General features: G+C 42.6%; 1 non-coding gene across 1 annotated transcript; it reads right to left on the reverse strand.

The window, feature by feature from the left end:
* Positions 1–16,535: 16,535 nt before the first annotated feature.
* Positions 16,536–16,594, reverse strand: LOC114216968 (small nucleolar RNA SNORD78). Its single transcript, XR_003610889.1, has one exon. It is a non-coding gene; the product is annotated as a small nucleolar RNA SNORD78 (small nucleolar RNA).
* Positions 16,595–17,827: the final 1,233 nt, after the last annotated feature.

The raw sequence follows: 17,827 nt of genomic DNA on the forward strand, positions 1-17,827 counted from the left end.
CCTGCATGTCCCACATAAAACACCTGTCAACAGCTCTAGATGTCTTCCCCAAACCTATTCCTATAATCATTGCTCAGTCATTCCAAGGGGTGGATAAATGCCACCTGCCTAGTGACATGGACAATTTTAGTCTGATTTCCCTCAGGCAGCCCCTCCTTAAACAGAACTAGACTCAATTATTCAAAGTGACCTGAGAACTCTAAGATTTAACAGCTGGTGGGCGACCATGTTAGAGGTACTATTGAGCTATGCCCATTGAATGATGTGGGTTTAACTTGGGTGGTAGGCACCAACAATTGTAAACAACACTTTCTTTCCAAGACTACCACGTACACCTCCAGGACTGCATTGCTTGCATGGCATCCAGGCATTATCTTGACATACTTCCAGAAACATGGTGATTTGCACCTTAGGAATGATCATGAGACAATCAAGACTTAAAGGAAACACTATTAGTAGATCACATAACCCTCAAATGACTGTGAACCCAAAATGAAGTTCAAAATCAAGACTTTGATTACCTGGAAGAGCTTCCCAAAGGGATAACTGGCTTATTTTTTTTTTTTTTATGGGCAGTTGGTGTTTAGTTACTGCTACAATGAAAGTTATCCAATTAGAAAATACAGTACAAAATTTGTCCCTGAGTTGAACTGAAGTGACCAGCAACACGATCTTGGTCCTGGAGAGCATTCAGGTCAGCCTCAACTAACTGGCCAGGGATATTATCGATGGTAGAATTGCTTTAAACTTCTTCCTCATGGGCCAAGGCAGAGTCTATATGATTGTTAATACATCCTGCTGTACCTACGCTAATGCCCTGGGCCAAGGGGAAAGACCAGTGGAGACACTTGGGAGAGTCCCCTGACTTCTCTTCAGTTAGACCCTGGTGGTTTATGGGATCTGTTAAATGGGTTGATTCTAAGATCCTGGGATACATAGCTGAGGCCATTGCTTGTAGGATGGCCGCCTCCTTTTGTTGGGATTCCTGTTCACAGTGGCTTTAACAGGATGCTATATGAGACATATTGAACATATTTGGCCCTAGCCTCTGTCAGTTAGGTTAATCAGAGTGGCCAAGGGAATGGCAGACACATTTATGAAAAAATTCACGAGAAATCAAGACGGTGTAGAAAGGAGGGGTAGATATCGCCAGGAGATAATGCTTCATGGGTTTCTTGCATTTCTGCTGTTGTTCTGGACTCTCCTTTCCCCCCCTTCAATTTTCAGGGCCAGCTGTTTCAGCAGGTAAATTGTTACACACTTCTTAGCAGATTCTGACCTCCACGGCCACCATCCTGCTTGGACTCTCTTATTAAGGATGTTTGTATAACAAACAGTATTGGAAGATAGAAATATTATCTCTAGAGCAAAGTTCTGGTAAACATTTTTTAAGATTTTATTTATTTATTAATTTTAGAGAGAGAGCACATGTGAGCAAAGTTGGAGTACAGGGGGAGAGAGAGGAAGAGAGAGAGAGAATTTCAAGTAGACCCTATGCGGAGCACAGAGCCTCACACAGGGCTCGTTCTCATGACCCTGAGATTATGACCTGAGCTGAAACCAAGAGTTGGGTGCTTAACCGACTGAGCCAGCCAGAAGTCCCTTGGTAAGCAATTTTAAAATATTTATTTTAGAATAGCTTCAGATTTATAGAAAGTTTCTGAAGATAGAGTTTTCATGAACCCTCCACTCCGTTTGCACTACTATCATCCTATATTGGTATGGAACATTTGTCTAAGTAAGCTTTTATGCCATCCAGTCTGAAAGATTTGGGTTTCTTAAGCTCAGGGTCCTCTCCTATAATGCAAGCCACTGTGTGTCCAGACACCCACCTGGGTCTGTCCACATCACCTATGTGGGACTCAGAGGCAAGGGTAGCAAACATAAATATGCTTATAATTATGCTGCTTACCATGTGGTGAGTTTCCAATAAAGTCCTTTTTGGGGCCCCTGGCTGGCTCAGTCAGTGGAGCATGTGACTCTTGATCTCAGGGTCATGAGTTCAAGCCCCATGCTGGGTGTAGAGCTTACTTAAAAAAAAAAAAATAATAATAATAATTTGATTAAAATTGAAAAAATATATATATAAAGTCCTTTTTCTCTGACCCCAGAGATTTGTGCCTTATACCAGCATCCATTAAAACATGGCGGACTCACTCGTTAGCTCGTAAGCAAGGTAAAATCCCACCCTGCACATGTTTTGACAACCCGTCTCTTCCTCTACCAACTCAACTCCTTAAAGGCATGGAACAAGTTCCTGTTCAATAAACAGATACTGAACTGACCTAAAATGAGCTAATAATTTAACAATTGTATAGAATGAATTTGAGGTTAAAGTTCAGGCTGGTACCTGCATAGAACTTGGTCCTATCAATCAATCTTTGCCTACCAGTTGAAGGGGAATGGGACACCCTATACAGGCCCATGGGAGTAAAAGAATCACAGATTAAAAGTAAGAGACAGTGGAACGTTGGGGAAGTTGGACAAGTAAGAGGACTGGAGTACACAGGAAGTCATCCCCATGCTGCCCAGTGACAGGCAGTCCCAGCAGACTTTCAGGGAGGTCCATGAGCCTCTGACCTGAAGTTCAGCAACAGGATTGTGGTCCTGAACTGCACAGCAGGAAAAGGCACGCTAGATGTGGGACCTGGATTCCAAAGTAGCGATCCTCAAACAGGGTGAGGATGGACTTTAAAAAATACAATTAATAGCACTTTGTGGGGGAGGGAAACTGTATGTTGAACACAAATTAACATCTAAAAAAATATTCTTGGCACAACTGATTCTCTGGGGGACATGAGAATTTCGTGATTATCAAGAGTGAGCATGGGCTGGCTAAAGGGAAGGGGGCCTGTAAAGCACGATCTTAGACAGACTGGGTGTTAGGCAGGGACTCAATGCAGCAGGAAAGGTGGTCTAGCTCTGCCACTTGCTGCCATGTGGCAGGAGCATCCAAATATGGCTACTGCTGTGTAAAAGCATATAAGATGATCTTTGGGTTTAAAAAAATAATCTGATAAAATTAAATCCAGCTTATATGACACTAGCAAATCCACCATAGCATATAATTTTTTTTCCTGACAGCATTATTTATTAGCTGTATGATCCTGGACAAATATCAAATTCCTAACCTGTTAAATGATATGAATATTAGCACCTCATAAGTTTTGAAATTTGAGATAATGAAAGTGAGAGTGCTTTGAAATCATGCTTGCTGTATAATTTGCATTACATTTATGATTACTATATACATTCTCCAACCAGGCTTTACACACACACGCCAGCAAAGGGAGTGAGTACAATGCAGAAGTAAAAGGGTGAATTAAGAAAAGGAGGTAAATACTAACCGGATATAAATGAAAATGACATCAGCATCACGAAAGCAAGCAGGAGTAAACCTGCTGATTGGAATTTAGACTCCATTTCTTCACTTTAGACCGTTAAATAAGAGCTGTGACAAACTAAGGTTTTCTTCCAATAAATGTAAATTTTGCAGTCCAGAAGGAAAGAATAGTCTTTCCTTCCATCTGTTAAGTTTCTGGGTATGATAAAAAAGAATTCGGGGTGGGGAGGGGTTGGTCGACTGGTGTTGGGAATGGATAAATCTGAGCAAATATTTTCAATCCATTTAAAAAGCAGCCTGATAATTATATGTGATTGTATTCTAAAATAAAACAAATACCTTCAAATTTAGAATTTGGAAATACTGTTTAATTCACCTTTTCCTCAGCAGCCAGTAAGTTTGGGCCCAGAAGGGAAGAGTTGCACAATAAATCTCCTTTGTACATACGGTCCTTTGATAAGAACTATAAAATACTATTTTGTAAATCCTAGCAACCACTTTACAAATATCAGAAGGTAAATCACTAGTTGTTTAATTTGATGATTCATTAAATGCTTTTTTAAGAAATTATGCCTACCTACCCCAACCACATCCATACAGCTACCCTCCCTAACACTCATGGGACTTACACTAGAACCCCCTAGGCTTCTTGTTAAAAATGCAGGCAACTGGAGCCATGAAAAAAATTGACTTTGAATTCTGGGGAATTGTGGCTTCGGGGTCTGCATTTTATTTTTTAAGATTTTATTGATTTATTTTGAGAGAGAGAGAGTGAGCGTGAGCAGGGGGAGGGGTAGAGGCAGAGGGAGAGAGAGAATCTCAAGCAGACTCCACACCGGGTGCAGAGACCCTGAGATCATGACCTGACTGGAAACCAAGAGTCAGATGCTTAACCGACTAAGCTACCCAGGTGTCCCTTGGGTATGTGTATTTTAATAGAACTTCACTAAATTTGATAAATCTTTGCACTAGAACTGGTCCAATAATAGCTGTGAATCTCTGCACATGGTTGTATAATTCATTTAGCATTTAGGGTGTACTAGTGTGTATTCGTGCATCCAACAAATATTCTTAAGTGCCTACTGTGTATCAAAACTGTACTAAAAAAAATCTGTTGTCATTTTTGGAGTGTCTACCACCAACTACATTAAAAGGCCCTTTCAGATAAGGACCCTAAGCAAACATTTCTTTGTAATCCTAGAGACTGATAATGTGACCTCCATTTAAGAGTTGCCCACTTGGGGTCCATTCACTCCTCCTTCCTTTCTAACAGAATCCCAGTTTTGTCCAGGGACCCATCCGTATAGCCAAGATTTCAGAAGAAATTGTCAGGAATAGATCTGATTCCTCTGAAGGTAATGCCATCACCCCTACCAAGATTGTGTCAGGTATTTGCATGTGACCTATTTCTGGCCAATGAGGCATGAGGGGAAGTCTGCTGGGATGCTTCGGCGAAGTTTCCTGCCTCCTCCAAGAGAGGTACAAGAAAAGGTGGTCTCTTTCCTCTAAAACAGCTATAATTCTGTGATATCTGGAACTGCAGTAGCCATCTTGCTACTTCTCTAAGGAAGAAGTTTCCACCAGGGACAGCAGAGAGGAGAAATGGGAAATACTTGGGTCCTTAATTACTTTGTTGAGCCTCGAATCAACCAAAGGCAACATCTACTCTACCTCAGCACTTCCAATTCATTGTTAACACCAGTTTGAGTCTGTGTTTCTGTAGTTGCAGCCACTGCATCCTGGTGGTTCAAGGTGATGTTGACGATGACTGGAAAAATAAAATGATAGACTTGCCATATTCACAGATGGTGTTACTGACCACAAGTGAGGTTTATTTGTGGGGCTGGGAATAAAAACATCAATGTAAGACGTATAATCTTTATTCCACAGAGCTACCCTCTTTCTCCTAAGCCCCTATAACCCCCTCATATGCCTTTCAGATGCAAGAAGGTAAGGAGAAGGTGAGTGGCTCCCACAAATGTCTAGTGGCCACCACTGTGCTCTTTGGCCACCCCCTCCCAGCTTGAATCTGTCTCCTCTTGGCTTACCTGACACTTGTTTACTTTATCACTTTTCTTCCTTACATGTCAAAAGTGTTCTCCCTCTCCTTCATTGACTCCCTTTCTCCACTACCCACAAAAGAGGAGTCTTTCTAGGGACGCCTGGGTGGCTCAGTCGGTTAGGCAGCTGCCTTCGGCTCAGGTCATGATCTCGGGGTCCTGGGATTGAGCCCCTCATCAAGGTCTCTGCTCAGCGGGGAGTCTGCTTCTCTGCCTCTCCCCACTGCTTGGGCCTGCTCATGCACACAAACACTCTCTCTCTCTCTCTCAAATAAATAAAATCTTTAAAAAGAAAAAAAGATGAGTCTTTCTAAAGAATGAACTCTCCATTCTCCATTTCTTCCATTCTACTAGAGTTTGTGACTGCTTAGCAGACAATTTCACCTAAATTGTCATTGTACTCTAATCAAAATCAGTGTGTTCAAAGTCAGACCTACTAATTTATATCTGAACAGCATCTCCTTTATCTGGAAATGATACTGTAATTTCTTCAAGATTAAGATCTTGATTACGATCCTCTTTGATTTCTCCATCTTCCCCCCACAATTTTCACCTGGCTCCAAGTCCCAACAAGCCCTCTTGCATAATTTCTCTGGTACGTACCCCTTCCCTCTGTTCTTACAGCCACTACCCGGATTCAGGCTCTGACTTTATCACTTCAGACCTGGAACACTGCAGTATCTCTAAAATGCATTCCTCTCTGTGCCTTCCCCCTGCCTTGCCCCCAGTCCTTCCTGCATACTCCAAAATAGCTCCCCAAATCAGAAACCTTCGGTGAGTTCCCACTGCCTTTGAATTCATGTCCAAACTCCCAGGCCTAGCAAGGTTCCAAAAGGAGACCCACAGTTATCTTTCCAGGCATGGCTCCAAACATGCCTCTCTCAAACTCTTCAAGGACAAGCAAATTTACTCCTCACTTTTCACATACTCCTTATAGTTTTCCTTCCTTCAGCCTTGGGTTTACACTAGGCTACCCTTTGCCTCCTCCCTGTCTCCAGCTAGCAAAACTGAACCTATTTTCCAAGGCCCAAGTAAGAGTCTGAAAGTGTTCTGATTACCTCATATGGAAGTTATTCATAAAAGTAATAATAATGATTTAAAACAATAAGTAGTCTTCAATGAGTGCTTACTCTGTGCCAGCCACTTATAAAATGTGGATGATAAAACCTACCTAATGGAGTTACTATGAGGAGTCCATGAGCTGGTGTATATACGAGGCTGAGCCCAGACCCTGGTATATGTGGAAGGGGCCCAATACAAATTGGCTGAATTGTCACTAATTACGCCATTGAAATGTCGCAATGAGGTTTTGCTACCGGTCAAAATGCCATGTCTTGTCTACTCAAAACAGAACGAATGTGGAGGAAGTGCTTAAGATTACGGTTGGGCTTGGGAAAGGAGAGACCTGGTTCTGGTTCCTCAGCGTCCCCAGCACAACTTTTTGAGTCTTAGGCAAATAATTATGTCTTTGTTCCAAGTGACATATATTGTCTGGTGATGTGCTTGTTCTCTATGTTTCTATTATGTGTGTGTGAGAGACATAGCTCTTCACTTCCTTGTTCTGGGCACCAAAATGTGGAAATCAGATAGTATTAGGGAAAAAGTTCTTTCCAAGGTGACTACAGGAATAAAATCATGTGGGAGACTAAAGAGAAAGCTCTTTTCTGGTGGGCAAAAGCTCCTCATAAATTTTTATCCCCTTTAAAATAAACAACAAAGTTCCCCTCCTCATGCTATATTTATTCTTGCTGTTTCTCAAACCAAAACACAACTTAAGAGACCATTACTACATAATAATGTAAACTACGTGGTTTGCATGCTAAATCTGTGACAATCCTTACATTCCAACTCTAGGAAGGAAATTAGCAATTTAAATCTCTCTTTGAAACATACTGTGGATTTACTCAGAACTTCCCCCAAAATCCCAAGCTGCATTCACTCACACTAAGCTTAAGACATTATGATTTCATAATAAGTATTTGATAATAAGTAAATATTTCACCCTTTATAAAACGGAGATAGGAAGCATAGTTAGAATTTAGAGCTACTTAAAAAGATCCATTTAGTCCAAGGAAAGCCCCAATGGATCTGGTGCTTTGAAAAACATGGCACCATACATTCATGAATGACACAGGATTTAAATAAATTCCTGGAGGGAGAAGGTTCACCTGCCCCAGTAGGGGGCTGGATTATAACACACAGGGATGCAATCTCCATTTCTTGGGAAGTCAGGTATAAATTAGCATGTCAAGGACAGCCGAGTTGTTCCCTGGAAAGCTACAGCATTCTCTTCTACCCCAACATCGTTATATAGTCGAGACTCCCTGCTTAGGTTATATCCCCAAATCACCTGGGGTGCTTGTTAAAAATACAGATTCCTATGCTCTACCCAAGGCCTGAAAATCTGTATTTTTAACAAACACCCACATTTTGGCTGACTCATCCTTCAATCCACATCACTTTGCAAAGAAGGTTGTTTTTTTGTTTGTTTGTTTGTTGTAACAGATACTTTGGCTTTCTGTTTTCTGAAGCACGTCCTCCCGGTGTGGTGAAGATTCCCCAGGTGTGGTGCCGACATCCAGCTCTGTCCTCTGAAGCAGATATTTCTCTTCTTTTTCCCCTCATTAATATTCACCTTTTCTGTTGTATCCTTTCTTGGGGGGGGGTGGCGAGTGGGAATGAAGCTCTTCCGCATAAGAGGAAACTGGTTAACAATTATTCATGGGAGCTTTTATCTGTGACTTTCAATGCCTTCATTATTACATTTTTTTTCTTCCATGGATCCCTTTTCAGAATAATGATTTAAATTCATAAAATAAAAAGGAAACCAATTATATTGAAATACTGATCTCAAATATGTTCTAAAAGGTGCAATAGTAATATGTTCTTCTTTATTAATATACTAGAAAACAAGATCTAGAGGCATGCTTAGGTGTTTTCTTAATTTTAAAATATAGGGGGTATAAATGATATTTTGAAATATTCATAGCAACTTGAAAATATCTACGATTTCTATTGGTGACAAAGTCTTATGTAGTGCTAAGTTTTGTTGACTACATTCATAATTAAACTTCCAGTTTGATGAGAATGAAAATAAAGATAAAATTGTTTTCTTCGTGCAAGTTCATGGACACCCCCCTGCACTCAAGGTCCTTGGACCTTGGGTTCAGGTTGAGAAAACTTGCCTTAATCAAATGGCTTGATTAATTGTGGAAATTCCAGTCACTGTGGTCAGCCAGTGCAGGCTCTTCTTACACAAATAGGGTGGGTGGGTTGGAGTTTTTTAGCCATAAGTCTCTGACAGTTACCCGCCATGTTGCCTGGCAGTTAGTAAGGGATTACAAAGGTTTTGGAAGCTTCTCTTCCTTGGGTGTTTATTTGTCCTGTATCCCCTTGCAATTTCACCTTTTCCAGTAATGCCCCAGGCCTTCCCACCACCATCCCATCCCTCCGTGGAATCTTCTGAGGCTCCCAGGGCCTCACTGACCAGCCCCCACCCCACCCCCGTCCCCTCCCCCGGTCCAGCTTGATGTTCCAGCCTGTTCCTCTTCCACTCCCTCCCCTTGAGCTTCTACTTTCCACTGTGTCCCCTACAAAGTGCCCGTCCCTTCTGAAAGTTACCTGGCTGTGTTTTCCAGTCTGCCAACAAGTGCTTACAAAATCCTTCAGTGGTCTAGTCCCATGAGGGAAATGGAAAAATATCATTTCTCTTGCCCCACTGATCAGCCAGATTTGGAAACATTTTTTTCCACCCTGTAGTCATAGGCATTAGTGATAGACACGTCAGCAAGTTCTTTGGCTACAGTCTCACTGCACACCAAAGCACTGACCTGACCAGCTTCTCTAATTGAGAGCCAAGCCCCCAATTCACACCCACATAAAAACAGGCCGTTGGGGTGGGGGGTGGGGAGGGAGGAAGGGGAAGGAATGGAAGGGATGGAGGGGAGGGAGAGAGATGTTTCCACGTTTACACAGGAGGAATTTTAGATATGAGAGGCTCAATACCATGTCTAAAATCAAGAATAATAATAAATATATTATATTATTGTTGTGTTAATAAGTCTTCATCAATAATAATATTATTATTTCAGACTTGGTGGTTTTTCACTTGTATTCCCTGGAAACAGATTCTGAGACCAGGAAAATTCATAGGAAACCGATGTATTAGGGTGTTCCCAGGAAAAATCATTAGGAGAATAAAGAAGTGGGGCAGGGAGGAAAAGGGGACTCCGTAAGGGAGTGACATGAAGCAGAGGTGACTTGGGGAGGCGTAAGTCACACCTCAAGAGTTGTCCCATCAGAGGACAGGGATGGGAACATGTTTATCCCCATATCTGCCAGTCCTCCATTAAGGGCTGCCCTCGGGGGTGGGGGGTGGGGAGATCATCGCCTGGGAAATCCGGCTCTCGGGAACGCAGGTAAAGTCGGTTGTGGCCAAGAAGGTGTGGCTGATGGCAGAAAAGACACCCAGAGTCAGTGCACCCCGCGCAACCTCAGAGGCAACAATGGAGATGCCAAGTAAACACTGGTGGGTTGACTAAAATTGTATTATTTCAGCACGGTAGGAATTTAGATCGTGGCTAACCTCCAAGCTCCCTTCCTGCTGGGTCTTTAACGGCAAGACTTCCTCTCGATTTCCATGTTTCTGTTACTCTTCTAGAGGAGCTTGCTTTTGTATATGTGATTCAGCTCTTCAGTGGGCACCCATGACAGTCATGTGAGATGTGTTTAATTTTGTACAGTTTAATTTTATATTAGCAACAGGGTTTACTAGATGACTCTGCTCTTCCAAGGAAAAATCGTTCAAGATTTTTGTTCTAGGAGACTTAAAAGAGGGAAATATAAATGCCAATTTTCTTTGCTAGTATCCATGTTGTGATAAAGAAATAACAAAGAGTGGCTTTTTCTCCAAAATACATGAATAAATGACTTTTTTTTTTCATTCTCGGGACGAGATTTATGCTGTTAGACTTGTACTTCAGTTCTGTAGTATTCTACGATGTGTTTACAACTAGAATAAATGTCGCTGATGCTGTTACGTGAGGCAGAGTCGGGTGTGAAGGTGTCTCCCCTGAGCAGTAGACACTGAGGCGCGACCCAGATCCCCCTTCAAGGAGGGATGTGCTGCCCAGCTGGGGGCAGTGCTGCTGGCTCAGCTCCTTTCAGGTGGGCCTCAGCTGCTCAAACTGCTTCATCTGAGGTCATGCCCTGCCCAGGAGAGCCCGAGTCCGGTGACTGAGAGAAAAGTGGGGATATTAAAACATAACAGTTTTGACCTAACTGGGGAAACCATGACAATAAATGCATGCTCCAGATTTTCCTGTTGGGCTATTACAGGCTTTGTTGGGCGCATGTGGCAGCTAACTTCTTCCTCAAAGCAGTCCTGCTTCCTCTCACATCCTTTTACAGGTATTAGTCTCTAATAAACATCTTGACCCCAAAGTTCTGGAGACTCTAACCTGCAACAGTTGGTGCTGGGAGTGGTCCCAGAAAGCAAGCAATAAAGTGAGGGCTTGGAAGTGGATCACACACCACTGAGCTGGCCGTGGGGACCCCATCCATCACTGGGTGACCGCTAACACAGGTGGCCGTTCAACTGTTACATCTCCCAAGGGGGTGGAGGATGATTTGGGCATGAGTACCAGGAGGAGCAAATGCACTAGTGGGTTCAATGTATCAGGTATTTGAGACTTGGAAGGAAAAGGTAGATACAAGGACAGTGGGATTGGGAGGCTATTGCCAAGTCCCACAAACAGCTACAGAAAGTTAAGGAGCAGCTGAGGTGAAAACCAAGTAGGAGATCAAGGTGTGAAAGCCAGAAGGCTCATGGATATCCCAGCAGTGGTGGGACAAGAGCAGTTTTGGACTTTTTCGGCCAAGAGACTAGGCTTCATAAAAAGGGAAGGCAGGTCTGTGTCAAGATCAGGGCCTAGGTTAGAAAAACCTTTAATCCGAACAGATGGAATGAGACATTTTGGTGAATGTCCCCAAAGATTTTGACATCTCAGACTCTGAACTTCCTAAGCCATTGGCCGCCCTAGGACTAGCATGATGGGCACATGAATGGAGAGGCCACGGTGACAGAGATGGAGGCTGAGAATATTTCCAAGAACACTTAAAGGCAGTTCTCGCCTTGCCCAGGAGTGTGGGATGGTAAAAATGACCATGTACCCTGGCGCATCAGGGTGGCACAGTCGGTTAAGTGCCCAACTCGTGGTTTCGGCTCAGGCCGTGATCTCGGGTCATGAGATTGAGCCCTGCATCGGGCTCTGTGCTCAGCTCAAAGTCTGCTGGAGACTCTCCCTCCCTCTGCCCCTGCCCCCAGTGTGTGCACGCAGTCTCTCTCTCTCTCATATAAATAAATAAATCTTAAAAAAAAATGACCATGCACCCTGAAACCATGCAAAGCACTGTTAATAATCAACAGGGAAAATTATGATTGTACTGCGTCTTTTAAAAACTTTTGTCCCCCAAAAAAGAATAAAAATCAGCTTAAAAAAAAGTTTTGTCAAAATATTAGAAACTGTGTTACTGTTGGTTATAAATGTACAGGGATTGACAAACAATAGTACAACTAATATATATTTAGTACACTGTAACTTAAAACATGAGAAAACCTGGAGATTAGTGGTTTATTCCTGTGTAATAAAGTTAGCAGGAATAGTTTTGACAGTGTTTACCAGATTTTCGCATACTTTCGACATGGAGAGAGCATCATCTTTTTATGCCTCTGTGGAGAACTGTTGTATTTCTTTCTAGGTCTGGATCAGCTTTCCACAGTTTATGCTTTGTGCTTTCAAAGAAATTGGAATTGAAATTGAATTTCATGAAAAATTTCGAAGAGTTGCTTCAGCGCGAAGTGTTTGTCAGGTCCACTTCCTCTGGGACAGCGCCATCCTCTCATCCCTCCCACTTTCTCAGTCCTGTCTCTACCTTTGGCCTCCACTAAGTTCCTCTGCTGTACATCTATCCAAAGGCACCCCCTGCCCCCCCAAGGGCAGCTGGGTGCGCATTCCCACAGTCAGCTGTTTCTTCTACCATTTGCTTGACTCTAATTGCGCTTCCAGCATTATCACTTCTGGAATTTTTTGCTGCACTTCCATCTTTGCTGGCCAATTCCCTCTTTCGAGTATCCATTATTGTCAACTGTCACATGGGTTTCTCCAGGGGGAAACAGGCAACACAACTAGATGCTTGGCTGCCTGTGTATGAACTGAGCAAAGATGGGTAGTGAACAATTGCCAACCGACTTTGAAAGAGGTGATGTGATCAGTACTAATCCTGACATGCATCTTCTATTTACATAGCGATTTGTGGACTAAAGAGCTAACATCGGGGTTTGTACTCTCCGCCATCATGCACAGTTAACACACTGTTATAACTGAAATTTGAACCACGGTTGTTGGGGGACTGGTGTTACTTAAGTGAAGTTTGTGCATATCGGAACCATGCAAAGCAAGGACTCTCTGTACTTCCAACACTTGCCAACACCCATCTAGCTAGGCTACTGTCCAATGGCCAATTTGTCTGCAACAGAGATCAATACTGAGCCCCTCATTCCTCAATGAGGCCAACTGGCCACTTGATGGCAAGTTGGCCACATTCGGCCCCTTCCATTTTGGAAGGGCCAGCAGTTTGTTCCCACAGGACATATTCTGGGATGAGCTTTTTTTTCCTGCCTGTAGAGCCTCATCCAGCACCACTACCTGAAGACTTAGAGTGTTTGACCCACCAGGACAAGATCCCACATTGTGTCAGACAGGGGAACTAACTCAACCAGAGAGGAGTTGTGGAAATGGGCCATGACCATGTGATCCACTGATCCTCTCACCCAGACACCACCAGCCTGATGGGGTTGCAACAGCCTGCTGAAGACAGAGCTGAAGTGCCAGCTAGAGACATTTTTCTGTGAGGAGGCCTCCTGCAGAGCACAGTATGTGCATCGAACCAACATCTTTAGGTAGCTTTGTATCCCCAACAGGAAGAATAAATAAGCCCAGATGGCCTATTTAGCACCATTCTCATTGACCCACTTTTGAGGGACCTTGTGTTTCCTGTCCCCACATTGCTGGGCTTTGCAGAGAGGACTCAGTTTTGCCAGGGGACCCAGCAGGAGTGCATGGAATCATAAGCTACAGCTGTTGCCCAAACACTTTGGGTTTCTTGTGTCCAGGGACCAGCAGGCAAGAAGAGAAGTCACCATTTAGGCAGGGATAATTAACCCTGATCATCAGGAGTGAGTAAGGCTATTATTACACAATGGGGCAGGGAGAAATACGTGCCAAAACATGACTGTAATTGGACAAGTACAGGAGCCTGACCTGAGAAAGAAATGGTGACCAGGTCTCAGGCCCCTCATTGATGACAGTCTAGTTCAAGCTCCCAGGTAAAACTCCAAGGCCAGAAGATGTGATAGCTGAGGGTGAGGGGGATCTAGAATAGATAGTGAAGGAGGAAAATGATGTAGGTCAATTGTGGCCAAAGACCAATTGTAGTGATGGGGGCAGAATTTGTTTCTCCAAAAGTATACCTTAAGAAGAGAGGCTACTGGAATCCTGAAGAAGCTGCTTTCTCAATGCACATGGAGACCAGATCCAAGCAGCATAAAGAGATGGAGGACATGGAGAAACACAGCCCAGGATCTCTCTTCAAGGAAGGACAAAGGTGTGGCCCAGCTGCAGGGAGAGGGGTCATGTTATTTTCATATTTCAATTTTATTTTAGAAGTAATATTTTTTAAAAAATTTATTCTGTGATGAAGATATTGTCATTGGAAGAAAGCTCTTAGTCCCCTAAATGTAAGATCTCCAGTGAGCCAGATTGCAGAGATCACTGTACTGAGCTGTGAATGATAATGCTGTTCATTTATATGATATGTCACAATATACAAAGCATTTTTATATTTACAGGGTTACTTGTTCCAAACAGCCATTCCATGCACTCGGCAGATATTTGTATTCTCTCTTTTAAGAAAAAAAAATTAAGATAAACTGCAGAATGTTTAGGTATAAATCCCAGAGAAAATCCCCCACTTGTGCTCAAGGAGAAAATACAAGGTTATTCACATAAGTGAAAAATTGAAACAGTGAAAGGTTGGAGGAAACTAAATGTCCCCCAGTAGGGGAATAGATAAATAAAATGTGATATATTCATAAATTACAATACCATACAGTTAGTTAAAACAGATGAAATACAATACGTATTTTATAAAGTATATCAAATCTCAATACAAATCTCTGAACATAATATTGAGTCACTGAATGGAAAATTTCAGAATATATATATCATATCACTTAAGTAAATTTTAAAATAATGTAAAAACAATACATATATAGAACTTATTAAGGATTTCTATTTTGTTTTTTTAAGTTTGTTTATTTATTTTTTCCTAATCTCTACACGCAGTGTGGGGCTTGAACTCACAACCCTGAGATCAAGAGTCGCAGGCTCTTCTGACTTAGCCAGCCAGGTGCCCCAAGCTTTTTAGTATATTTAGATTGACTGATTAGATATACACCATACTCCTGCAAGGCTTCAGGTGGTAGAGCGTAAAGGCAGGGAAGATCCCTTGCTTTGCAGGAATTTTTCTTTGATTCAGGGTACTTATATGACTGTATCGGGAGCTGGCAAACAAAGACCCCATTGAATTACAGTCGGTAAATAAGCACAGCCTGATTTTTAAACTTCCAGCTCTTTGCGGAGACCCATGATCCTCATTTCCCTTTCTCCAGGGCTAAGCCACCTCTTCCCACACTCAGATTTCAGATTCTAGAACACAACATGTGCTCTGTGAAAGTCTGAGGCAAAGGAATGCCCCTCACACCCCAACCCCACCAGCCCCTCAGCACCTCCACACCCCCATCACAATGAAGTTTAGTTCTGGGGTTAAGCCCAGTGGTGGTGAGCACCAGTCAGCCTGCCACTCAGCCCTTGGGGCGGTTATAGGGACCCTCTGTCTGCTGCCCTCTGACTGTATACAGAGAACAGCTGGGGGGAGTCCATGGAATCTTTCTTATTGAAAGGCATTTAATGAGAATGGGGGTCCACTGAAAACCAACCCAGCGAGCAAGTCATGCACAGGATCCTGGGTCTTGATAGTGCCCGCATCAGGATTGCTACTGGTACTTCTTCTACCCTGTTCAGTGGAGCTGAGCCCTGAGCTCAGGGAGAAGCAAGAAGGTACAACAAGGTACAACAATTTTATCTTTTCGTAGTCTGGACAAGGCAAGGCAAGATTGTCGTCAATGCCTCCTCGGGAAAGAGAGGGCTTAGCCTCTTTTTGCATAAACTGCTAAGGCATGCAGTGCTGTAAGACTACCCAGAATCTGTTCCAAACTCTCTAAGATTTGGCTCGATCCAATTTATCATTCCTAAAGGCCACTTAACAGTACGTATTTCTTGCTTTTTTTTTAAACCGCTGTTCTAACCAGAGTGCTTCTGAGTTGCATCTCATTTCTTATAGGTTGAAATTATCAAGGCATCTGAGATCATCCCAACCCTAAGAGTATGCCACCCAGGGAACAAAGGGAGCAAAAAATATTATGTCAAAATATTTTACATATTGAATTTTAAAAGCAATTATTTGAGGTTTTGAGACACTAATGCATTCTTTATACCAAGTTCAACTGAAGGGATCACAGAGAGCAGAGAAGATTGTTTCGTTATTGAGAATAAAGATCACCTCTATTTTACAAGACTGGGACATTTGAGAATTAAGTAAGACAGGGTTTGCAAAGCACTTGGTAGTTTGCCTGGCTCATAGTAGGTACTTAATAAACTCAGCTGCCATTCTGTCTTGGTGTACCATATTAACTCTTCGGTTCAGTTTAAGAAGATTCCTTCTTTCTCTAAAACAGCCCTTGTCACAGGTTATGTGCAAATAAAATTACCTGGGGATTTTGTTAAATTGTAGATTCTGACTCAGTGGGTCTGGGGTGAGGCCTGACAGTCCAAACTGCTAGCCAGCTTCCTGATATTGCTGATGCTGCTGGAATGAGATCCACTCGAACGATCATGGTTCTACCTCAGGGATTAAAATGATCATTCCTAAGGCACCTGGCTGATTCATTCTGAAGAGCATGTGACTTTTTTTTCTCCCCCCCATTTTTAAAAATTTTTTTTCCTTTTTTTCTTTTCTTTTCTTTTTTTTTCCATTTCATTTCAGGTCAGACATTTGATCAACATCATATCAGAGCATGCGACTCTTGATCTCGGGGTCGTGAGTTCGAGCCCCACATTGGGTTTAGAGATTACTTTTTTTTTAGCAAGATTTTATTTATTTATTTGACAGAGAGAGACACAGCGAGAGAGGGAACACAAGCAGGGGGAGTGGGAGAGGGAGAAGCAGGCTTCCCGAGGAGCAGGGAGCCCGACGTGGGGCTGGATCCCAGGACCCTAGGATCATGACCCAAGCCGAAGGCAGACGCTTAATGACTGAGCCACCCAGGCGCCCTGAGACTACTTTAAAAAAAAAAAAAAATCATTCCTACTTATTTCTACCTGACAGTTGTGAATATGCTGTTTCATCCCGTGTGTCTTCCTCAGCCCCCAATCACTGATTCAGGTCCTACATAACTTACAAGTAGTAGTTTAAGCCCCACTCTTTTGATAAAAGCTTCTTCCCCAATTTTTGCAGCCCTAAATGATTAATACCATCTCTGAAGCCTGAATTAAATTTAATAAGACTGGAGAGAGATTGGTTAGTTAACCTAAACATTTAGTAAAGTGGGAATATAATTTAAATGTACCTGCTTTAAACTTTAATAAAAACATCTAAATACACATTTGTTGACCAATTTTTTGTTACTTTAGGCCTGTTCAAGCCGGTCTCCATTGAGAAGTGCTCTGCTTCAGCTTTCTTACACAGCTGTTCCTGTCACACATGGTTTAATTCTATTGGGTCTGACATTTTTTTTCTCAAATTTGCACAGATTTCCTGGCCACACCTAACTTGACCACATTTTTAAAGTGACTTGCCTTAGTTTATTTAACTTGTTCCATAGACATTGCAATTCGTTCTTTTTGCCCCCAGATTTCACTGGCTTCCTAATATTTAAGTTAAATTAGGTAGTTACAAGAACAAGCCCCAAAACAGGGCTGGAAACAAACACAACCAACTGTTGCTAAGAGTATGATTCATCTGTGAGAGAGGAAGTGGGGGGTGGGGAGGAACCTGCCAAAGATGCCCCTCTCCTAATCCCAGGAACCTATGAATATTACCTTATATGGCTATGAAAATTCATAAAGGGAAACCTCACTTAACATAGACTCCGGAGGCCAGAAGGGGGAGCCCTCAGGCACTACCACTTGATATCAATGACAGACCCCAACAAGAAGAATCCTCAATGAGGGACCTCAACAGGAAGAGAGACATGTTGCTAATTGAGACTACTTTACTACTCCAGCAAGAGAAAGGAAGATTTTTC

The sequence above is a fragment of the Eumetopias jubatus genome, unplaced genomic scaffold (assembly GCF_037043125.1).
Source record: "Eumetopias jubatus isolate StellerSeaLion01/CBP00866 unplaced genomic scaffold, mEumJub1_p1.0 scaffold_4, whole genome shotgun sequence".
Lineage (NCBI taxonomy): Eukaryota > Metazoa > Chordata > Mammalia > Carnivora > Otariidae > Eumetopias > Eumetopias jubatus.